This window comes from Littorina saxatilis, linkage group LG12 (genome assembly GCF_037325665.1).
Source record: "Littorina saxatilis isolate snail1 linkage group LG12, US_GU_Lsax_2.0, whole genome shotgun sequence".
In the NCBI taxonomy this organism is placed as follows: Eukaryota; Metazoa; Mollusca; class Gastropoda; order Littorinimorpha; family Littorinidae; genus Littorina; species Littorina saxatilis.
Window position 1 is genome coordinate 59,312,428 of NC_090256.1, and position 25,790 is coordinate 59,338,217.

The window sequence follows — 25,790 nt, forward strand, 5'->3', positions numbered from 1 at the left end:
TCAAGCTGTGGAACTCAGAATAAAACTGAACTCACTGCATTTTTTCACAATGACCGTAGTCCGCCGCTTGTGCATAACGGAGTGAAACTGATGAGCCTGTTCAGCGCGGTAGTGGTTTCGCTGTGCTGCATAGCACGCTTTTCTGTACCTCTCTTCGTTTTAACTTTCTGAGCGTGTTTTTAATCCAAAGATATCATATTTATATTATGTTTTTGGAATCAGGAACCGACAAGGAATAAGATGAAATTGTTTTTACCGTAAAATCCCTAGCATACGCCCGACCCCCCCCCCCCCCCCCCCTCCACACATATTTTGGGTAAAAGTAGGGGGTGGGCGTTTGCTAGGTATACACCCCTTTGCAAGATAAAGTGTCATCACATTTTCACGAGGAAAAAAAGTGATACAACCATGTGATTTATGCAATTTTAATAAAAAAAAAATAAACACACCGTTTGTTTACGCAAATAAAGATCAAGGTTATGTGATAGAAATATATAAAACGATCCAAATTTACGTCCATTTTATTCTACATCATTTCCTGATTCCAAAAACATATAAATATGTTATATATTTTTTTTAAATGTAGGGGAAGGGCTCCTAATATGGACCACTTTTTGTTTCATGCTGATAACTAGCTTGTTTTCTTACGAAGAAGTTTCATTTTGTGTTTGGTAGTCCCCTATTCTTCAAAATAACATGATACTTCTTCTTCTTCTTCGTACGACGGTTGTGTCAGACTCGGAATCTGGAGGATGCCATGAACATGGACGTTCTTTCCAGGTCCTCCAGTGCTCCCCACATTTTGGTCCTCAGATCTGTTGGGTCAGGCCATGTCTGGATCCGCAGTTGGTCGAGGAGGGGACATGCTTGGAGAACATGTTCTGGAGTCTGATCTCCCTCTCCACAGTCACATGTGGCAGACTCTGCTACACCTATCCTCCTTAGGTGTGCTTTGAGGCAGCAGTGTCCAGTGCGGAGGCGGAAGATGATAGCCTGCTCAGCACGGCTTAGGAGATGGAGGGGGTCTTTTTGTGGCTTGTAGCCAGAAGTTTTGTTGGTGAATTTCTCTTTCCATCTGTGTTTTATGAGGGTCTTTGCCTCTCGATATGACTGGCAGTGGTTTGGCTGTTCCATCTTGCTGCCATTCTTGGCGAGCTCGTCTGCCTTCTCGTTACCAGAGATTCCGCAGTGTGCTGGTATCCACTGAAGGACGACTGTGGACTTCCTGGCGAGGGTGCTGATCTGGTGCTTCAGCTCTTCCAAGCTCTGGTCTGTGTTGCTGGATTCGAGGGCTTGTAGTGCAGAGACTGAGTCGGCCAGGAAGACAGTGTTCTTTGGTGTTTCTTCCACTGAGTTGAGGAAGCTTGCTGCAAGGGAGAGCGCGTTGACCTCAGCTTTGAAATTGGAGCTGAGGGCTCCGCTTGGAGCTGACAGTGTTGTTGGGGGCTTCTTGGGCTGCAAGATGTATGCTCCGCTACCTCCATTCCTCGTTGCATCCTCTGCTGAGCCATCAGTGTAGGCAAGAGTCCACTTGCTGGCTGGATAGCGTTGGTGGATTTCGTCCAGCGCCAGGGCTCTCAGAGCGGCGTCACTTTGGTTCTGTTTGGAGGTGACGCCTGGAATGCTTGTTCTGATTTCCGCTCCTAGGCGTTGTGGAGTCCAATCTGTGCTGGTCAGAGGCTCACACTGGGTCGGGCTTGGAGTCAGAATGTCAGCATTGTTTCTCTGCTGCTCCTTTATCTGATGGTTCAGACTTTGGCGCTTGAGGCGGTTTTTGGTAAGTGCTTGGAGCTTGTCATGGAGTGGGTGGCTCTCGAGACGTTTCATCTTTTCTCCTTGGATGAGGAGTTTTTCTTCTCTTCTGGCTTCCAGGGGCTGAACTGACGCAGTCTTTTCCATTTCTGTAATGGGTGTCGTCTTCATTGCACCAAGTATAGTTCTGAGACCAAGGTTCTGTACCTTGTCTAGTCTGGTTTTGTTGGTCTTGGCTGCTGTGTTAAAATAACATGATACAACTTAGTGTGCAAGTCAGACTAATTAAAAGATGCTTTAGATTTATCTGTTTCGAGTTGATGAGAGCATTATTTGAAGCACACCAGGAAACTAAAGAAGCTTATCAAAAACAGAGTGAAAATAAGTGAAATCATGAACTTCTACGAAAAGAAGACTATTTGTTATATTTTTTTTAAATCTCGAGGGCTAGTTATAGGTTATTTTCAGCAAGCTTCTTAATGAATTAATGAAAATAACCTTTAGCTTTTAATTTCTTCGATTTGTTGAAGGTGGTCCATATTAGGGGATTCACACATACTTTGAGATTTTGCTATTATTTTTTGTTTGCAGTAGAAACTCGGGGTCAAAACTGCTAAAATGTAACAAATACCGTCTTAGCTGTCATACATAGCAATTTTTGTGTGATAACAGCTTTGGCTGTGGACAGAAACGAGTCCGTTTTAGGCGACAAATTTAGAGTGAACGCTGCCAAAAGTGAAAAAAAGAGAACAAGCCTAACGGTTTTGAGGTTTGTGTTTCTGCAACTGTTTTGACATGTGCAAGTTATCCAGAGAGGGTGAATACAGCGAATGAAATTGTTTTTAGAGCTCTAGCGCCGTTAGTTTGTCAGAACATGAGGTGGTCCATATTAGGAGCCGGTCCATATTAGGAGCCTTTCCCCTATTACAATTTTCAGATTTTTAATGACCAAAGTCATTTATTAATGTTTAAGCCACCAAGTTGAAATGCAATAACGAAGTCCGGCCTTCGTCGAAGATCATTGCTTTACAAAAATGTCAATCAATTTGATTGAAATATGACGGTGTGACAGTGCCGCCTCAACTTTTACAAAAAGCCGGATATGACGTCATCAAAAGTATTTATCGAAAAAAAAAATGTCCGGGGATATCATTCCCAGGAACTCTCATGTCAAATTTCATTTCGGTCCAGTAGTTTGGTCTGAATCGCTCTACACACACACACGCACAGACACACACACACACACACACACACACACACACACACACACATACACCACGATACTCTTCTCGATTCCCCCTCTATGTTAAAACGTTTAGTCGAATCTTGACTAAATGTAACAAGTCGCGTAAGGCGAAAATACAATATTTAGTCAAGTAGCTGTCGAACTCACAGAATGAAACTGAACGCAATGCAACGCAGCAAGACCGTAGCATCGTCAGTCCACCGCGCACGGCAAAGGCAGTGACATTGACAAGAAGAGCGGGGTAGTACTTGCGCTGAGAAGGATAGCACGCTTTTCTGTACCTCTCTTCGTTTTAACTTTCTGAGCGTGTTTTTAATCCAAACATATCATATCTATATGTTTTTGGAATCAGGAACCGACAAGGAATAAGATGAAAGTGTTTTTAAATTGATTTCGAAAAAAAAAATTTGATAATAATTTTTATATATTTAATTTTCAGAGCTTGTTTTTAATCCGAATATAACATATTTATATGTTTTTGGAATCAGCAAATGATGGAGAATAAGATAAACGTAAATTAGGATCGTTTTATAAATTTTTATTTTTTTTTACAATTTTCAGATTTTTAATGACCAAAGTCATTAATTAAGTTTTAAGCCACCAAGCTGAAATGCAATACCGAAGTCCGGGCTTCGTCGAAGATTACTTGCCCAAAATTTGAACCAATTTGGTTGAAAAATGAGGGCGTGACAGTGCCGCCTCAACTTTCACGAAAAGCCGGATATGACGTCATCAAAGACATTTATCAAAAAAATGAAAAAAACGTATGGGGATTTCATACCCAGGAACTCTCATGTCAAATTTCATAAAGATCGGTCCAGTAGTTTAGTCTGAATCGCTCTACACACACACACACACAGACACACACACACACACACACACACGCACATACACCACGACCCTCGTTTCGATTCCCCCTCGATGTTAAAATATTTAGTCAAAACTTGACTAAATATAAAAAGAAAGTAATCAGTGAGGAGAAGACCTATGCATCAACTTTTGTTGAGTAATCATGAACGTAAGATACTTGTGTTGCATTCTGGCACATATTTCGTTGCGTTGTAGCTTTTATCCACTTGCACAATGAGGTCTTCGTATGGTTCTTCCGTCGCGATATAACCTTGAATGGTTGAAAACGACGTTAAACACCAAAGAAAGAAAGAAAGTATGGTTCTTCTGTTCTCAAGGCGTCGATCGCGCCTGTGAAAAAATAAACACAGAGGCAAGCACACACACACACACACACACACACACACACACACACACACACACACACACACACACATACACAGAGGTAAGCACACACACACACACACACACACACACACACACACAGAGGCAAGCACACACACACACACACACACACCCCCACACAGTGACGCGCGCGCGCCTAATATGATTACTGGGGCAAGTATCAAGCAATCATGCGTATTAAAGAATAACCATTTGTAACATATTTAAAGCACATACAAATGTATGCATACGTGTCATTCTTGAAATTGGTTTTTATATCAAAAGAGATGAAAGTCCGGATGAATATCTAAAAACAAATCACAAAGAAGTTACGTGACCCCGCATCCCCATTACCCTTAAACCAGTACATGTGTTTTTAATGATGAAATAATTGTGCACACTTCTAAAATATATGAAACATACCTTACAAATCATGTTTATGTGGGGTAAAATTGATTTATTTTTCTTTGCTTTCTGGTTTCTTCTTCTTCTGTGTTCGTGTTTTTGCATGTGTGGGCATTTTACGTATATGGCCGTTTTTCCCCCGCCATTTATTCAGGGGATGCATGCTAGGTATTTTGGTGTTTCTGTAACCTACAAAAGACATGGATTACAGGATATTTTCCTCGTGCATTTGGTCTTATGCTAGCATGTACATACGAACGGACATTTGGCACTAACATCTCCCTGAAAAATCTCCACCCTTATCCCACCAGGCGCAGCGGGGATTCGAACCCCAAACGTTCCACATGGAAGGCCAACGTCTGAATGACTAGGCTTTTTCGCCAATTGATTTTTTTTTTTTTTTTGGGGGGGGGGGGGGGGGGCTTTCGTTTTGCTAGATAGGCCATATTATAAATAAAGCGTTTTTGAAAACCACAAGAGAACTTATCAACTGAATACTTCTGCATTTGAGATGACCCGGGAGGGGTGAAGGGATCAAAGAAAACACTTTCTGATACCTTCTCCACGTCTCTGCAAGACTCGGACAAGGTTTTTCCCAGCCAGCTTCATCAGATCGTCATCAGACGGAGTAACCCCGTTTCAACAGCTCGGCGAAAAGATAAGGATACTTCGATACATCCTCCAGACCATCTGGTAATCTGTAGGCAAATTATCGGCAATAACAAGAATAGCAGCAGCAACAGAACAACAACGTAATGCAATACATTTCAATCACTGAAGACAATGTGGTCTCATAACTGAGCTTGCAAAAACAATAAGGGAAACCAAAACTATCGATAAACATTAGTGAAAAACAACATTATTGTAGTTTTATGCATATTGTGTAATTGCAATATTTACGACAGATGTAGTCTTACTTCTACTATGACTGCTGCTACTCCTACACGTACTACTACATCTGCTACTACCACCACTACTACTACTGATCATGGAGATCATGACAAAAAAATAAACACCACTGGATCGAAGTACTGTACATGAAAAGAAACTGCTCATATGCATACACGACCAAACTGCCGAAAGCACCGATTTCTTTCAAAACAGACACTTCTCACTATGGTACATACAGCAGTATAAATTGTACATATTCCAGAAGACATTTCAAAATGTTATTACAGTCAGAAGTCAGATAGGGAACTAATTTTATTACAAGCTCATAACGTTGGAGTGTGTGAGATACTGGATTCGATCCCAGGCAAGGTTGCAAGAGACATTTAAGGCGTAATGTTTTCCACGAAGAACAAACTAAGACTAGGAAGATTAATTCTTTTAGTCTGAGATTTTTGTTGTATTTTTCTGTCACCAGCTACAGTTGATCCAAAATGTATACCAGTGCCTAGAAAGTGTTGTGTAACAACTAAAACACACGGCAATACAAGATCTAAACTTGGCCAAAAAGTTATTGCAACAAATTTCAAACCCAAATTAAAGCATTATTTCCTGTGTCATTTCATTAAAACTGTAAATGCCAGTTAAGGCCATTTTAGCAATGACTTGGTGGATTGCTTTGAAACTTTCAGAATATTTTACCAACATACTCGAGATACTTCGTGCGAAAGTTTAGATCGTTACGGTTGTTTATCCAGATGTGACGCAATGTTTCGGAAAATGTTGTTAAACTTGTTATAGGATTGTTTACTTTTGTCCAAAAAATTAATGACTTTGCATATCTACAGATAAATGATTGATATAGATTCTGTCTAAGTGTCATTTGCGTGTAGCCGCTGGCGTTAATTTGCAAGTCGTGTAAACACATGAGAGAAAAAATGGAACGTTCACGCTGTTTCGCGCTTACACTGAGCTGTTATTAAAACATGCTACGGTCACGCTTGGCTTGGCATCGCTGTGGCACCAGAATCATTGCTTGAATATGTAGCGTGTTTACAGGCCCAGCAAATTTGCGTCAGTGCGCACACGCACATAAAACTTTAGCAGTGTATGCATCAATCATTTTTCTAAAGACATGCAAAGTCATGAATTGTTTGGACCCAAGTGAACAATCCTATGACGTGATTAAAAACTTCTTTCGAAAAATTGCACTACATTTTAACAAACACCTGTCCTCCGAAAGCGGCGTATGGCTGCCTAAATGGCGGGGTAAAAAACGGTCATACACGTAAAAATCCACTCGTGCAAAAACACGAGTGTACGAGGGAGTTTCAGCCCACGAACGCAGAAGAAGAAGAAGAACAACAAACACCTGTAACAATCCATAATTTTGCTCGAAGTATCTCCAGTATGTTGGTAAAATATTCTAAAAGTTTCAAAGCAATCCACCAAGTCAGTAGGAATAGCATAGCACGCGAAATACGCAAGGTAGCAAAACAAAACAATCTGTTCAGGGTAGATAATTGGTTTGAATTTCTTCTCGTATGTCAAAGTTGCAAAGTTTTGCCTATTGTGATTTTTTGTCGATTTTTCATTCGGCTCTTCCGTTTTTGTCTGGTCGATTTTTGAGGGTACCCTTACTTGAGAGGCGGTCACGTGATCCCTGTAAAAGAAATATTTAATCCAAAAGGTGATCCTAAAGGTTAAGTGAACGGCCTTCTCTGGCATATAATTATATAAAGTTTTAATGAAATGACACGGGGATTAATGCTTTAATTTGGGTTTGAAATTTGTTGCAATCATTTTTTGGCCAAGTTTAGTTTAGCCCTCAAGCCTGGATTTATGTCATTGTTGTTTGTTCTTCGTAGAAGCCGTAACTTCTGTACTTATACACGTTTTTTAAAATCAGTTTCATATGTTCAGATTCGTATAAACATGTCAGTCCAATCCTGCCCATGCAGAAAATGCACCACGAATTTTGATCAAACCGTGGCAATGGATTTCTTTGGCGTGATTGGTCTTATTTTCACTTTTTGAATAGTTATCCTTTGTCCTAAGTGTACTTGCATGGCGCCAAGGTTTTCCTCTCCGTCCTTCACAATCATTAGCATTTTTTTTTCACAGCAAAGAAAGAATGACATTTCAGGCTATAACGCAGTTCCGTTGCCCTTTTCAGACCACTTTTCACGGTGAATTTTAATAGAACATTCCGTACTTTGGCAAGTACAGTTCGGATGACGATATGTTTGTGAGTCTTTATTGTACTGAATGGCTATTTCTAAGCTGAATGCTTCTAAGCCAAGAGCGTGAGGGTCAGTCTTGCTCTCTTCAAAACAGCTCAATGTGGTTCCTAAACTTCATTTGAAAGAGAGGTCTCAACTATAACTGTCAAACTTTGGACTATTTTTCTGTCAGTATTGTTACTCCTTCGCCGTGCAGCAACAAAGTCTTTCCAATAATATTTTTTATTTACGAAGGGTTTTTGACAGTCAAATATGGTAGTGTTGATGTCGTCTGTGCTTATTGTGTACGTTAGGTTTACGCGAAACAGCCATTTCTATACCCATTTGGAGATTGCTCGAATCAAATTATGACTCACACATGCTTCTTTAGTCATTTCCTATGGCATGGAGAGAGAGAGAGAGAGAGAGAGAGAGAGAGAGAGAGAGAGAGACAGAGAGAGACAGAGAGAGAGAGAGAGAGAGAGAATCACTCTGAGAAACAAAACCTAAAGGTAAACGATTCACCACAATTTAATAACGTTCCAGTGAACATCAAGTGAAGAGCGCAGCAGTACATTCACTGTGCTCATCTGGGCAATAATGAACGAGCAACGAACGACGAAGAAAAAACTTGACCCTTCTTTTGCCTCAGTATCAAAGACCATCAAGACATGTGCATTACCTGAGCACCCACGTGTCCCTCCCTCAGCCTGGGGATATCGGTGTGGACAGCTGACCAGCCCTGGTTCAGTTCAGGACCAGAATGGAACACCACGTTATTCGTCTTAAATCTATACTGTATTGGCAGATCGTTATCTCTGCAACAGTCACCAATGGGGCATTTTCAGACTAGAAAAAACGAACATTCTTTCAAAAGAAGTGGTTCTACTTCATCAGAGCGGCAAACCTGGATTAATTTTTTTGTTTATTAAAAGAAATGCGGCAGCCGGAAAGCATTGATAAAAGTACTATTTAGTGGTTGTACTTAGAATAACTGGTGGTAATATTTGATATCAGTCAGTAGCTCGGGTGTATAACCTAGAAGCAGTTGTTGCAGCAATGTAGCTTGTAGCATGAATGGCTGAACTGAGTAATACTGATAATACAAAGTTCTTATGTATGTCACTATTAACCGCAAAAAGCAGTCTAAGGGAGCTTTATTAACATAAAGAAAACCAACATTAAACATTAAAGATGCTGCTCCACTCAGAGCGCTTTAGAAGCAACGATTTGTGGTTTTTTGTCGCAAATATACAGTCAAACATTTACACAACTATCCCACAGATGACTACATATAAATTTAGTATTGCCATCCAAACGAAACTTTATGCGGTTTGTCAGTTCGCATCACCAGCCAAAACGTAATTAACATTTTTCGTGATCACTTCTCTGGGACTAAAGGCTATATGCAGTGTTCCACAATCGACCCAAAGAACATGTTTTCCAATTTTCTAACGTAATCAAACACAATGTCTTGACGTAAATGATCCAAGTTAGAAAGAATTCTTTCGTTCATCAAGACTACTAGACTTCAATGCAGGCTTTTGACGCAGTTAGTTCACGTGCGGGGCCTGATCGAGGCTTACGCTGTTCCATCAGAAAATGATGAACATTAATTCGTAAATAAAATTGCAGTTTTCAACTTTTTGCAAGAAGGTCAATGAAACTTGGTAGTATTTCAAATGGATACATGCCTGAGGCACGACTGAAAGCCCTAGGGGCTCCATGTACCTGGAAGTGACAACCACAGTAACTTTAACACACACAAACACACACACACACACACACACACACACACACACACACACACACACACACACACACTCACACACACACACACACACACATACACACACACGAAAGGACAGACCATTTGTGATAGCAATCCAGGTGATGTTTTAAAGATAAGTTCTTGTTGCTTGCGTCTATTCACTCCTTCAATTATCAGAGTGGATATAAAAGAACTACCAAATAACTTAACATAACTTTTATGGAAGCGTAAATGACCTTTGCCATCGAAATTAATGAGAACTCGGCGCCATATGTACACCGACAACTTCTATTGGACATTGCTAAGAAAACAACCTCTGAATAGTACAATTCTATCCTTTCACCTTCGCATTTTGAACAAGCACATTGGCTTTTGTGAATAAATGAATGAAGATTCAGACTAGTGCTCATTAACAAAACCACCTTTCATTCATTATACAAACCATGTCTCTCGAAAAATAGCCCTTGTATACGTAGGGGAAAGGCCCCAAATATGCACCAGCTTCTATTCTCCGAAAATGACGAACTAAGAGCGCTTAAAAAGAATTTTATTTGCAGCAGACACCCTCTCTGAAGAAGTGTGTACGTGTCAAAACAGCCGTGGATGCACAAACCACAAAGTTGTTCAAAAGGATTTTTCGCCTTTTCTTTTTACATTTAGTCAAGTTTTGACTAAATGTTTTAACATAGAGGGGGAATCGAGACGAGGGTCGTGGTGTATGTGTGTGTGTGTCGGTGTGTGTGTGTGTGTCTGTGCGTGTGTGTGTGTGTGTAGAGCGATTCAGACTAAACTACTGGACCGATCTTTATGAAATTTTACATGAGAGTTCCTGGGAATGATATCCCCGGATGTTTTTTTTTCTTTTTTTTGATAAATGTCTTTGATGACGTCATATCCGGCTTTTTGTAAAAGTTGAGGCGGCACTGTCACACCCTCATTTTTCAATCAAATTGATTGAAATTTTGGCCAAGCAATCTTCGACGAAGGCCGGACTTCGGCATCGCATTTCAGCTTGGTGGCTTAAAAATTAATTAATGATTTTGGTCATTAAAAATCTGAAAATTGTAAAAAAAAAAATTTTTTATAAAACGATCCAAATTTACGTTCATCTTATTCTTCATCATTTTCTGATTCCAAAAACATATCAATATGTTATATTTGTATTAAAAACAAGCTCTGAAAATTAAAAATATAAAAATTATGATCAAAATTAAATTTTCGAAATCAATTTAAAAACACTTTCATCTTATTCCTTGTCGGTTCCTAATTCCAAAAACATATAGATATGATATGTTTGGATTAAAAACACGCTCAGAAAGTTAAAACGAAGAGAGGTACAGAAAAGCGTGCTATTCTTCTCAGCGCAACTACTACCCCGCTCTTCTTGTCAATTTCACTGCCTTTGCCACGAGCGGTGGACTTACGATGCTACGAGTATACGGTCTTGCTGAAAAATTGCATTGCGTTCAGTTTCATTCTGTGAGTTCGACAGCTTGACTAAATGTTGTATTTTCGCATTACGCGACTTGTTTATCACTTCTTGCAGTGTTCACTTTAAATGTGACGTATATATACACAATTTGCTACATAACTGTCATTGCTAATACTGTAATTGTTACATGTTAGCAGTGTTAGCCCCGTCTGTCTAGTGCAAACAAACAAACAATCAACTTGTGACAATCAAACACACAAACAAACAAACACACAAACAAACATGTCATAATTTTCACGAGTGTTCATCCATTACCATCTGGGTAACACAAAAAACAAACTGTTCATATGAGACAAAACGAGGTGGTGAATGGGTTTGAGCTTCAGGTGAAACATGGATTGTCAAAGTAAAAGCCAATCAGGCTGTTTATTTAATATGTGGAACCTTCGCGGCTTTGGATTCGTGAATCCGTGGACAACGATTGTAAGCATTTACTCTCAAAGACCCGGTCAATGTTGATAATTACCGCGGCGACTCATGGTCAATTTGCAACTTATCTCTGTAATCGCAAAATGCACAATGAAAAGTCTTAAAACAGTTACAAGAAAAAGGAATATGCCCAAAACTTACTGAACTCGCAAATATGATGGCAGCCCTGTACATTTTTAGACTGAAAGAAAAGCGACGAACAGGTTACGTTTGATGTCACACACAAGTATGACGCGTTATCTCGAACTTCTGACGTGCTTTGGGGCCCTGAATTGCCTTCTTAACATTACGTTCAATTATTGTGCGTACTTTCGCTCTTTCAAAATGATGACAACAAGAAATTCCTCCGAGGTAGGAAAAACACCCCCGTCCTTACCATTCTCACTGCCACCAACTGAGAAGGTTATTTCCCTTTGACCATTAATATGTCCCTCTATAAGTCCTTGTAGAATCTTAATCCACCAATAACTCCCTAACCGTGTGTTTGACTGGTCCCAATTTTTGTAAGGACCGTCTCAGGAATGTATAGAACCTGTTCACCAAGTTTGGTGACGATCGGTCCGTTCATTCTTGAGATCTATATGCGAACACAAACAAACAAAAAACCAAAATCGGTTTGCGCTGCGCGCTGAGAGCAGGTATTGAAATATCTCATCGACCAGATTTTGTCCGGGGTGTATCTGCCGCTTCGCCGGGTAGCAAGTAGAGCCGAATACCCGGCTTGAGTGGCGCACTGTACGCCGGCTTCGAACCATGGACCCGTCAAGCTTAGGTCCCTTCCAGACTCGTGGAATGGGAACAGCACGAACATGATTCAGGGGCCATAATGCCATTCCTGATCATATCATGTCGAGTCCCATACTTGTCGACGACGCCCTAGGTACCACATCACAAACAGAACTGTGCAATACACAGGTGTTTTCTACAGACACACTCAAACACACACACACACAGAGAAGCCGTATATATATATCTATATCTATTGTATAAATATATAGAGATAGATGAGAGTGTATTTTTCGCGTGGCTATAAATTGATTCGACCTTTGCACTTTTACAGTGAGGATAATTTACGGGTCCAATTTACGTTCTGGACACTGCGGTGACATTCTAAAAATAGTAACAGAACGCCGGGAATATCCGAAGATGCCCCCTCATACTACAGTGCACCATACGAAGGAAGGGAGGTAAACGCTGAAAACATGGAGAAGATAAGGAAGAGTTATGCCGTAGTTGATCCCCCAAAAAACCAAAATCCACCAATAACTCCCTAACCGTGTGTTTGACTGGTCCCAATTTTTGTAAGGACCGTCTCAGGAATGTATAGAACCTGTTCACCAAGTTTGGTGACGATCGGTCCGTTCATTCTTGAGATCAATATGCGAACACAAACAACAAAAAAACCAAAATCGGTTTGCGCTGCGCGCTGAGAGCAGGTATTGAAATATCTCATCGACCAGATTTTGTCCGGGGTGTATCTGCCGCTTCGCCGGGTAGCAAGTAGAGCCGAATACCCGGCTTGAGTGGCGCACTGTACGCCGGCTTCGAACCATGGACCCGTCAAGCTTAGGTCCCTTCCAGACTCGTGGAATGGGAACAGCACGAACATGATTCAGGGGCCATAATGCCATTCCTGATCATATCATGTCGAGTCCCATACTTGTCGACGACGCCCTAGGTACCACATCACAAACAGAACTGTGCAATACACAGGTGTTTTCTACAGACACACTCAAACACACACACACACAGAGAAGCCGTATATATATATCTATATCTATTGTATAAATATATAGAGATAGATGAGAGTGTATTTTTCGCGTGGCTATAAATTGATTCGACCTTTGCACTTTTACAGTGAGGATAATTTACGGGTCCAATTTACGTTCTGGACACTGCGGTGACATTCTAAAAATAGTAACAGAACGCCGGGAATATCCGAAGATGCCCCCTCATACTACAGTGCACCATACGAAGGAAGGGAGGTAAACGCTGAAAACATGGAGAAGATAAGGAAGAGTTATGCCGTAGTTGATCCCCCAAAAAACCAAAATCCACCAATAACTCCCTTACCGTGTGTTTGACTGGTCCCAATTTTTGTAAGGACCGTCTCAGGAATGTATAGAACCTGTTCACCAAGTTTGGTGACGATCGGTCCGTTCATTCTTGAGATCTACTTGCGAACACAAACAAACACACAAACAAACAAACAAACAAACAAACAAACAAACAAACACACAAACAAACAAACAAACACATCGACCGAAACCTATACACACCCCTATACCGGGGGTGTAAAAACGATGTTAGGTGGCTTGTTGTAAGGTGTCTTGTCGATTCTCGGGGAGCATATCGCCTTCTGACTCATCAGAAAGTGCATTACCGACCACCTCCATTGCGTCTTTCAATTATTCTTGCAGGGAGATTTTATTTTAGCTGAGAAACGAACGTTTTCTTCCTGAGCATTTTATCTGAGTAATGACTTGAATATTACTTAACTAAGTAACGAACATTCCTTGAATGAGCAAATCAGTCGTATACTTACAGACATAAACGGTCGATCTAACTCGTCAACCGGAAGGAACAAGCACAAGGTGAAAGGGTGAAAATGTGTCTCCATATTTTCGAGAATTCCGGTTTTACAGTGGCTGGCCTCCCCGCCTCATCCATTCATGGCATACAACGAGTCCAGAACGCTGCTGCCAGGCTGACGTTGAGGAAGACGAAGCGAGACCACATCACCCCCCCTACTTCGCTCCTTGCACTGGCTCCCTGTCAACACCCGAATCTCCTACAAACTGTCCACTCTGGTCTACAAGTGTCTCAACGACTCTGCTCCCGAGTACCTTCAATCCTCCCTGGACCTGTACACCCAGCCCTCCGACCGTCCCCTTCGTTCTGCTGCTGACCCACTCCGCCTTCACATCCCTCGCTCGAAACTCGCATCTGCTGGTCAGCGTGCATTTCCCTCCGCGGGCCCCTCCGTCTGGAACTCCCTGCCGCTTGAGCTTCGCCAGAGCCCCTCTCTTGACGCGTTCAAGAGTAGGTTGAAGACTCAGTTCTTCCCGTAGCTGGCTGCGACTTTCATGTTCGACAGTGATGTGTTGTGCCCCAAAAGACATTCTTGTGCTGTGCTCTGTGAGAGGTGTTTTCTTTGTGTTTGATATTATTTTGTTTGGACCTAGCTATTGATGTGTACATTGTTGTTAAACAGTTGTTTGTTGTATGTTTATCAGGGTTTGCTAGTGTGTGATAGGGTTTGTGTTCGTCTGTAGAAGTTAGTTTCTTTGTTAGTCCTGTGTTGACAACTCTTCGACAAGCGCTTAGAACTGTACCCACGGAATACGCGCTATATGAGCTTCATATTGATTGATTGATTGATTGAACTACCTTTTCCTAGCTTGGTCGTACGTACCATTGGGTACGTAGTACCTCCTTGTCCTTTTTACAGTTTTTTCTCTCTCGTTCGTTTGTTGCATAGGTGGTATTGCTTATGCCTGTCCTATCTAACCGAGTAGCAAACACTCCCCAGTAAATAACGAGCATTCCCTTACTGAATAGCAATCAGAATTATTTAAAAACAAAAACAAAACTAAACAACAAGTCGCGTAAGGCGAAAATACAACATTTAGTCAAGCTGTCGAACTCACAGAATGAAACTGAACGCAATGCAATTTTTCAGCAAGACCGTATACTCGCAGCATCGTAAGTCCACCGCTCGTGGCAAAGGCAGTGAAATTGACAAGAAGAGCGGGGTAGTAGTTGCGCTGAGAAGGATAGCACGCTTTTCTGTACCTCTCTTCGTTTTAACTTTCTGAGCGTGTTTTTAATCCAAACATATCATATCTATATGTTTTTGGAATCAGGAACCGACAAGGAATAAGATGAAAGTGTTTTTAAATTGATTTCGAAAATTTAATTTTAATCATAATTTTTGTATTTTTAATTTTCAGAGTTTGTTTTTAATCCAAATATAACACAATGTATCGATTGGAGATTGGATTTCTCTTCTTTGAGTCATGTGACGTCAGAGGCCGACAAAACTTTATAATTTGGCGTTTCAGGTTGACCGAAACTTTAAAGGAACTACTTACTTCATATTTGGGACACGCGGATTAACCCACAGATCAAAACACACGTCTGCAAAACTGTAAAAATGAAGCGATTTGCAGATCTATCTCGGGAAGAAATTGAAAACAAAAGACGACTTTTAACTCCGAGCGAATACGAACACACTTCAGCTGAACAAAAGATGAACATGGGAGACACCCTCCATCAGCATATTGCAGGCAACACACAACTCCAAGTTTTGCCGCGGCCAAATTCAAACCCCTCGCGAAGTTCACTCAGCTCTGTCGCACACACAGCTGCCACCGGCCGAGTCGATATGCGCGGTGCAAGTAGGTTCGACATGTCCTTTGAAGATATGAATTTCTTCCTCAGTGCAGAAAATGAACCTGACATGCCACCATCCACGACAATGCAAGTTCTGCCTACTTTCCACAACTGTACCATAAACAACTTGAACATCACAATAACAAAATAAGACAAAACGTGTTGATTGTCTCTGCTGTTAACCCCTCAAGCTTACTCAATGAACTCGTCCAGTCTTGATCGCGAGACAGGGTGACGACAAGTGTGCACAACAGTTACTGACACTGACAGTGCAAAGAGATGTAGCAATTAAATGTGATGTTTTATTTGATGTTCATGAATTTTCCGTTCCTTTGATTATGTTCTGAACAAAATGTTGCGATAATCAAATATTCTAATGTTAATTGAAGGAGTTGAATAAACTTTTGAAGTTGCACTATTTTTGTGGCGCATTGAAGTGTATGTGTTTGGTGTGAACAGGTGTTCTTGGTGTGTGTGTTTGATTGCATGTGTGTGTGCTCGTTCAATCGTCAAAACAACAACAAAGTCAGTACCTGAAAGGAATTCGATCGATACATAAATGTTATTTGCGTTTTTGACCAAAATATGACATTTTACACAGATCTCGACAGTCATTGTTCACCTCGACCGCTATCGCGGTCTCGGAGAACAATGACTGTCTCGATCTGTGTAAAATGTCATATTTTGGTCAAAAACGCAAATAACGTATATTAATTTTATCCCCGAGTACGCAGTACTAGGGTCCAGCAGACTTTAATTGTGTGTCTGTCTGTCTGTCTGTCTCGACTTAACGGCTTATTGCTGGGAAACTACTGGGCGCAGTTCTTTCAAAAGTTGATACACTAACTTGATAATAGGTCCGATTGATCGTATTAAAACTTCATAATGTTACCTGGGACCTAAATGCGACATAAATCGCAAAAGCCACTCTTAACGGTGGGAGTTTTTGCGGTGGGAGGCTCAGCCGAACACGTCACGGAGTGACGAGAAAAGCGTGATTTACAAGCCAGCCAGCGGGTGCGGGGATTTGGTCTCGGCAAAGAAACAACAATGCAGTGTTTGTCTCGGTGAGACTGAAAGAGAGACAAGAGAGCACGAGAGAGAGCGACAGGGACACACAGTGACCAAAGTGATCCGGGTTCGATTCCCGGCATGGGCGGTCTATTTTTTTTTTTTTTAATTCTTGTTTACTATTGTTTATTATGAACGTTTTAATGTTTTATTTCACTGTAATAGTTTTTTTTAATTGTGTAAAATAAATAAAAAAATTTGAATCCAAGTGATCCGGGTTCGATTCCCGGCATGGGCGGTCTATTTTTTTTTTTAATTCTTGTTTTACTCTAATAATTTTTTTAATTGTGTAAAATAAATAAATAATTTTTTTTTTTTAATCCACGTGCACAAGACAAAAACTTTCATACTGGGGGAGCGTACTCGGGTCCAGCGCCAGCGTTTTTTATATGTTTTTGGAATCAGAAAATGATGAAGAATAAGATGAACGTTAATTTGGATCGTTTTATAAAAAACATTTTTTTTTACAATTTTCAGATTTTTAATGACCAAAGTCATTAATTAATTTTTAAGCCACCAAGCTGAAATGCAATACCGAAGTCCGGCCTTCGTCGAAGATTGCTTGGCCAAAATTTCAATCAATTTGATTGAAAAATGAGGGTGTGACAGTGCCGCCTCAACTTTTACAAAAAGCCGGATATGACGTCATCAAAGGTATTTATCAAAACAAAAAAAACATCCGGGGATATCATTCCCAGGAACTCTCATGTCAAATTTCATAAAGATCGGTCCAGTAGTTTGGTCTGAATCGCTCTACACACACACAGACAGACAGACCGACAGACACACACACACACACACACACACACACACACACACACACACACACACACACACACATACACCACGACCCTCGTCTCGATTCCCCCTCTATGTTAAAACATTTAGTCAAAACTTGACTAAATGTAAAAACAGCTGGCCTTACCCATCCACCAAGCGGGTACATTGTTATTGTTATACGAAGTCTTACTGATATCGCGCGCGTATCTCCAGACTCGGACTCAAGGCGCAGGGATCTATTTATGCCGTGTGAGATGGAATGTTTTACACAATACATCACGCATTCACATCGACCAGCAGATCGCAGCCATTTCGGCGCATATCCTACTTTTTACGGCCTATTATTCCTAGTCACACGGGTATTTTGGTGGACATTTTTTATCTATGCCTATACAATTTTACCAGGAAAGACCCTTTTTAGGCTTTTGTCAATCGTGGCTTTTTTCACGCGTTCTGCCAGCGAAGCGTTGATCATGGGCTTCGAATTCCTTGCACGGTCGTTCCCTGATCTGGGGTTGATTACGACCCCTACGATGACACCTACGACGACGGCGAAGATGACTAAGCCACCGAGGGAGACGATAACCAAACGTTTAAGTGATTGCCTGTTTCCGCAGGGCCTTTTTGTCTGATCGGATGCAACTGCCAACTTTTCTGTGGAATGAGACCCAGTCGACATCCTGATGGCTTGATTTCATTCACTGGCTGACACCCGCTAAAGATTCGCATCCACGAAATGGAGAAGCAACAAAATTACCGATGTTGCTCACAGGATATGAGAGTAGCTTAAATCTGTGTTTATGGTGGGATAAACAAAATGCTATTATTGATGTAATATATTTCATTTTCAACCGCAAAGAAAAATAAACAAAAGGATAAAAACACACAAAAAAGACAAACCAGGGTACAAAGAAAAAATAAAGAAAATCAATCAATCAATATGAGGCTTATATCGCGCGTATTCCGTGGGTACAGTTCTAAGCGCAGGGATTTTTTTTTTAAAGTTTTATTGTATGCAATTTATATCGCGCACATATTCAAGGCGCAGGGATTTATTTATGCCGTGTGAGATGGAATTTTTTTACACAATACATCACGCATTCACATCGGCCAGCAGATCGCAGCCATTTCGGCGCATATCCTACTTTTCACGGCCTATTATTCCAAGTCACACGGGTATTTTGGTGTACATTTTTATCTATGCCTATACAATTTTGCCAGGAAAGACCCTTTTGTCAATCGTGGGATCTTGAACGTGCACACCCCAATGTAGTGTAGGCTACACGAAGGGACCTCGGTTTTTCGTCTCATCCGAAAGACTAGCACTTGAACCCACCACCTAGGTTAGGAAAGGGGGGAGAAAATTGCTAACGCCCTGACCCAGGGTCGAACTCGCAACCTCTCGCTTCCGAGCGCAAGTGCGTTACCACTCGGCCACCCAGAAAAGAACAAAGGAACGAAGAAACACACCAGTAGTATAAAACAACAACAAACAAACAAACAAAAACACGAACAAACAAACACAATTTCAAACAAAAAAGCAAGCAAACACAAAGTCCGCACACAGAATCATCTGCTCACGACTGAGTGTGTTAGCTCACAACCCTGTATTATGTCCGCCACATTTTCTGTTCACTTCACCCCCCGCGGGTTAGGGGGAAGAATTTACCCGGTGCTCCCCAGCATGTCGTAAGAGGCGACTAACGGATTCTGTTTCTCCTTTCACCCTTGTTAAGTGTTTCTTGTATAGAATTATAGTCAATTTTTGTAATGATTTTAGTCAAGTAGTATGTAAGAAATGTTAAGTCCTTTGTACTGGAAACTCCCAGTAAGGTAATACATTGCACTACGTTGCAAGCCCCTGGAGCAAATTTTTGATTAGTGCTTTTGTGAACAAGAAACAATTGACACTGAGTGGCTCTATCCCATCTCCCCCCTTTCCCCGTCGCGATATAACCTTCGTGGTTGAAAACGACGTTAAACACCAAATAAAGAAAGAAAGTCTGTTCACTTCAGCGCGATGATATGGAACCGCTCTGGCTTTCATGGGGGAAGGTTGCCTAATATGGACCACTTTTTGTTTCATTCTGATAACTAGCTTGCTTTCTTGCAAAGACGTTTCATTTTGTGTTTGGTAGTCCTGCTCTCTTTTGTTAACCGTTAGGCCTGATTAGAGCGAATTAGGTTTGTTAGACATTCAGCAAAAACCATACTAACCAGTGAACTAGAGGCCATCGCGAATCACTGAAAAAAAGGCCCCTACACTTCACAATAGCATGATACAACTTGTGCAAGTGTGCAAGTCACAGACTAATTCAAATATATTTTAGATTTATCTGTTTCGGTATGACATGAACATTATTTGAAGCACAACAGGAAACTAAAGAAACTTATCAAAAACAGAGAGAAAATAAATATAATTTATGTGGAGAAATGGTTTGGCATTTTAATTGCGCATCAAGAAAGCGTCGTTTCGTACGCGATCCAAATTATGTGACTAATTCGAATACCCATAATGCAACTTCCTCGAAAAGAAGACTATTTGTAATATAGTTTTGAAAGCTCAAGGGCTAGTTGTAAGCTATTTTCAGCAAGCTTCTTTAACAAATTAATGAAACCAGCCTTTAACTTGTATTTACTTCTATTTGTTGAAGGTGGTCCATATAAGGGGATACACACATACTTTGCGATTTTGCTTTTATTTTTGTTTGCAGTAGAAACTCGGGGTCAACACTGCTAAAATGTAGCAAATACGGTCTTATAGCTGTCATATATAGCATATGTTTGTGTGATAACAGCTTCGGTTGTGGACAGACACTAGTCCGTTTTAAGCGTCAAATTTAGAGTGAACGCTGCCAAAAGTGTAGAAAAAAGAGAAAAATCCTAATGGTTTTGTGGTTTGTGTTTCTGCAACTGTTTTGACATGTGCAAGTCATCCAGAGAGGGTAAATACAGCGAATGAAATTGTTTGTGTGTGTGTGTGTGTGTGTGTGTGTGTGTGTGTGTGTGTGTGTGTGTGTGTGTGTGTGTGTGTGTGTGTGTGTGTGTGTGTGTGTGTTTTCTTTCTAACTTGATCTACACGAGAAACGTCAAACATTAAACTGAATTGAAATCATGGCATGGGATAAAGGGGGCGATTTGCCACTGCGTGCCGCGGTGATATAACACCCGTGATAGGTTGAAAGCAAGCAGAGCAAGAAATCGACTACTTAAAAGCAAGGGCGAAATGGTGGGGGGTGATTCGGTAACCCGCCTTACATTGAAGTGAATGAAGAGAACCGGTGAAGCGGTACATTTATATCACCCTCGACCGACGAGTCAATCCAGTCATGTCTAAAATCACGCAAGACATAGACATTAGCTCAGTCAAAAGATGCAACGAAAAAGAAAGAAGGAAGTGATAAGATAATGTAGCCACTATCAGTCAGTATCCCGATAAAACTCTCTTTAACTGTTTCTATCGGTTTGTCTTTAAGTTTATCCGTCTCAGTCTATAAGGAAACCCACTTTAAGGAGTTTCTTGTGCTATTCAAGATGGCTAGAATCAGTAATAAGGCAATGTATTCTGCATTTTGAACAAATCGGGCAGAGCGTAAAGTTTACGAACTCAAAAAAGTTCACCAACACTCATTAAATTCCTCCTAAACAACGCAACAGTTCACACTTTCATAAAGAACTGTTCTTTACCCCTCTAAAGAAGTGAACTACGACCTAAAGCCAGCTTTTTTAAAAGGTTTGCCAGGCGTTACACCGCAAACTCTCTGAAAACAAAGGAATGTTTATGAAAGAATTTGCGACAGCCCGGTGATAACTCAGCGAGATGTTTGTGTCCAAGACCAAATAAAGATTCAATCAACCAATCAATTTCTCAATGACAATGAACAGAGATCATTTACTAATATCGTAGTTCCGTTTCTATTTCTCCCTCGGCTGCCTTTTTTTCTAAAAAAATAACATTGACTTTGGTTAATCGGTTTCCATTGTCTTCTGCATGGAGTTTAACTGCTACAGTACTCGACACCTTTTGGTTTAAAAACGATTTAAAACGGGGACATTCATATTTTATATGAACACGCTATAACTACGCTACTAGTACCGGGGTCAGTCTAGGATAGGGGCTACAAGCAAGCCCTTACACCGGCAAAAGAAATGAATTCTAGCTCAAAGGGTTTGAATTCTATTCAACTTGTTCATGCGCATAGCTCAAAGGAACAATTTTCCATAAACGACATATGGTTTAAGCGTGTTTTATTCATTTTCTTTGATACACGTTTCAAACAATAACAACATTAAGAACGTTAACAAGCAGATTGCTTATGTACACGTTCTAAAAATGATAATCAATACACATTCCGATAACAAAACATGGCGAACAAGTGACATATCTCTAGATACGTTAAGATATGACGCAATTCAGTTAGCTCTGCCTTCATCGCAAATGTCGTTATGGATCAGGCTTGTTTCATATTAAAGCATGATACCGCCCTTCCAGTGTAAACCAACTTGTTAATCCCCGTAGATACGTCAGTGTTTTACATGAGATAAGACTAGTATCTTTTAATTTGGACATTATAAGTTATTTCTGATATGCTGACTGTTAGCAAGTAATAATTATCAGATATGTCGATTAAATGAATATCCACATGATCCGGCAGCCGAATGTTAATATAATTTTCGAGACATGTCTGTTACAATGTACCACTTGCTAACAGTCAGCATATTAGAAATAACAGTTTTATTCCGGCTAATTTCCAAAATGATTAACGAAGCAATTCTGCAAATTAGATAGAACATTGAGACGGGATTCAACCGAGGGTGACGTGACCTTGCATATAACGTAAGTGACCAATTGTGTGTGAGCGTGCGTACGCACGACATGTTGTGTTTAGTTACATTCTCATAATCCGATATATTGATAAATACGTTGACATCGCTTTACGTGATATGTTCATCTATTGCTTTGTAACAATATACCCAATACGGGAAGGTTTATGTGCCTCAACACAAATCCGGGTCAGTACAGCGCCTAGCTAATAAATGCGTTTGCATACACACCGGGAAGGCTGTGAGTAAAACTTGCTGACTACACCTTAACGTTGACACTTGATGAATAAGTAAGGTCAAGTTCATAAGCGTGTGGCCACCACTGAGATGTATACAAAAAAATAAGGAAAAAATAACCAAACAATTAAGCCTTCTCGTTTTCACCAATATTTCGGCCTCGTGGCCTTCGTCAGGGTGTTCTATTGTTAGCTCGCACGCACACACGATGTACGCACACTGTATGTACGATTACATGCATGTATTTACATTATATTTATATTTAGCCACTATCTGACCAAATGTAGTGCAGACAGACAATTCAGAGGGAGATGAGGGTGTATGTATGTGTGCACGTGTGAGTGTGCGTGTACTACAACTAGAAAACTACTGAACAAAATAATGTTCATAAAACTGTACACGTGACTTCTTCCCGTTAACTGATATCTCCACACTACACGCCTTATACAAACAAATTGGTTTCGACGTCATATCCGTCCATCAAAAAAATGAGGCCGCACTGTGGCCGCGACTACATAATGTCTAAGTCAGCTCTTTCCTAGTCAGTCCCGCAACTTCTCGCACAAGAAGGGGGTTGTATGAAACACGTGGACAAGGGGCACGTGTGGAAAGCTTGCCTCAATATAAGCAAGAGTTACACTCTTTCACAACTCATACAAATCCGACAGAGTTGTTTCTGGAGTTCGTCGATTTCTTTTACGAAAAAAGAGCGATCTTTTCTTGACTTGATCTGAAAACAATGTTCTGTTTAGATCAGTGGCATACGCTGGCTGATACTAGACTTACCCGATCTTTCAGGATAAACCAGCCTGACCAATTAGTATCGGATAAAATTACGCACGGATTAACTCAAGTGATACTCCAACTCTTTTCATACATCGGGTTTTCGTTCAACTAGGTGCGTTTTCCCTTTCGGTTATTTCTCCCCACTACAGATAAGGGTGAGCCGATTACGCCTCAGCATCCAGGGAGCTGTTCTCCATCATGTCCTCTCTCCTGGGCTCCTCCCCCGCTGCCCCCTTACCCACTGCTCACCTACCACAAGATATCCCGGAGTTATTCTCGGAGTTCTTCAAGGACAAGATTGACAAGCTTCGGAGAACACTCGATCAGCAGCCCTTCTTCCCGTCCCCACCCTCCCCCTCCTTCTCCGGCTCCCCCCTCACGTGCTTTCAGCCTGTCACTCAAGACCACGTCAAGCGACTCATCACCAAGACGGCCATCAAGACCTGCGAGCTAGACCCCCTGCCAGGCTTCCTCTTCACCAAGTGTCTGGACAAGCTCCTGCCGTCTATCACAGATATCATCAACATCTCCCTGGCCACAGGCGTCGTTCCCGACTGCTTCAAGTCTGCCGTTGTCCGCCCACTCATCAAGAAGCCCGGCCTTGACGTCAACGAGTTGAAGAACTACCGTCCTGTGTCTAACCTGCCCTTCCTCTCCAAGCTTCTGGAGCGTATCATCCTGGAGCAGTTGAGCGCCCACCTGTCCGGAACTCGCTGATACCAGTGTACCAGTCAGCGTACTGCCCTCACCACAGCACCGAGACGGCGCTCCTGCGAATCACCACGGACCTCCTGAACGCAACAGATAGCGGTCTCGTCTCTGCCCTTGTGCTGCTGGACCTTTCCGCGGCCTTCGACACGATCGACCACCAGCTACTCGTCGATCGCCTCAGTTCCACGTTTGGCATTCACGACACCGCCCTCTCTTGGTTCCGGAACTATTTTTTATTATTATTCAGAACCGCTTTCAGACTGTCACCACTGATTCGTTCTCTTCTCAGCCTGTCCCTGTCCGCTTCGGCGTCCCACAAGGGTCTGTCCTCGGCCCTGTCCTTTTTACCCTGTACACCCAACCCCTCTCCCTGGTCATCGAACGCCATGGCTTGAACTACAACTCCTTTGCCGATGACACGCAGCTCCAGAACAGCGCCAAGCCGGAGGACGTTGACCATCTCCTTGGATCCATCTCCAGTTGTTTCACTGACATCAAGAACTGGATGACTGAGAACAAGTTGAAGCTGAACAGTGAGAAGACGGAGGCCCTTCTCGTTGGAACACGACAGAAGATTGCTTCCCTCACTGTGACCGACCTCCAGCTGGATGACGCGACTGTTCCATTCTCCCCTGCTGTCAAGAGCCTTGGCGTCTTTCTCGACTCCACTCTCTCCATGCAGACACACATCTCCTTCATCATCAAGACCTGCTTTTTCCACCTACGACTCATCGCCTCCATCCGTCGCCACCTCACCCACGACGCCTGTGTCAAGCTGGTTGTCTCCCTCATCTTCAGTCGTCTGGACTACTGCAACTCCCTTCTGGCTGGCCTCCCCGCCTCATCCATTCATGGCCTACAACGAGTCCAGAACGCTGCTGCCAGGCTGACGTTGAGGAAAACGAAGCGAGACCACATCACCCCTCTACTTCGCTCCTTGCACTGGCTCCCTGTCAACACCCGAATCTCCTACAAACTGTCCACTCTGGTCTACAAGTGTCTCAACGACTCTGCTCCCGAGTACCTTCAATCCTCCCTGGACCTGTACACCCAGCCCTCCGACCGTCCCCTTCGTTCTGCTGCTGACCCACTCCGCCTTCACATCCCTCGCTCGAAACTCGCATCTGCTGGTCAGCGTGCATTCCCCTCCGCGGGCCCCTCCGTCTGGAACTCCCTGCCGCTTGAGCTTCGCTAGAGCCCCTCTCTTGACGCGTTCAAGAGTAGGTTGAAGACTCAGTTCTTCCCGTAGCTGGCTGTGACTTTCATGTTCGACGTGATGTGTTGTGCCCCAAAAGACATTCTTGTGCTGTGCTCTGTGAGAGGTGTTTTCTTTGTGCTTAATATTATTTTGTTTGGACCTAGCTGCTGATGTGTACATTGTTGTTTAAACAGTTGTTTGTTGTATGTTTATCAGGGTTTGCTAGTGTGTGATAGGGTTCGTGTCCGTCTGTAGATGTTAGTTTCTTTGTTAGTCCTGTGTTCAGGGCCGGACTAGGCTAAGAGGAGGGAGGGGGTTGCCAATGGTGGTCCAGGGGGATGTTCCCCTGG

General features: G+C 41.9%; 1 long non-coding RNA gene across 1 annotated transcript in view; it reads left to right on the forward strand.

Annotated features, from left to right (window-relative positions):
• Positions 1-25,790, forward strand: part of LOC138982398 (uncharacterized) — an 85,036-nt gene that overhangs the window by 1,859 nt on the left and 57,387 nt on the right. The window lies entirely within an intron of this gene.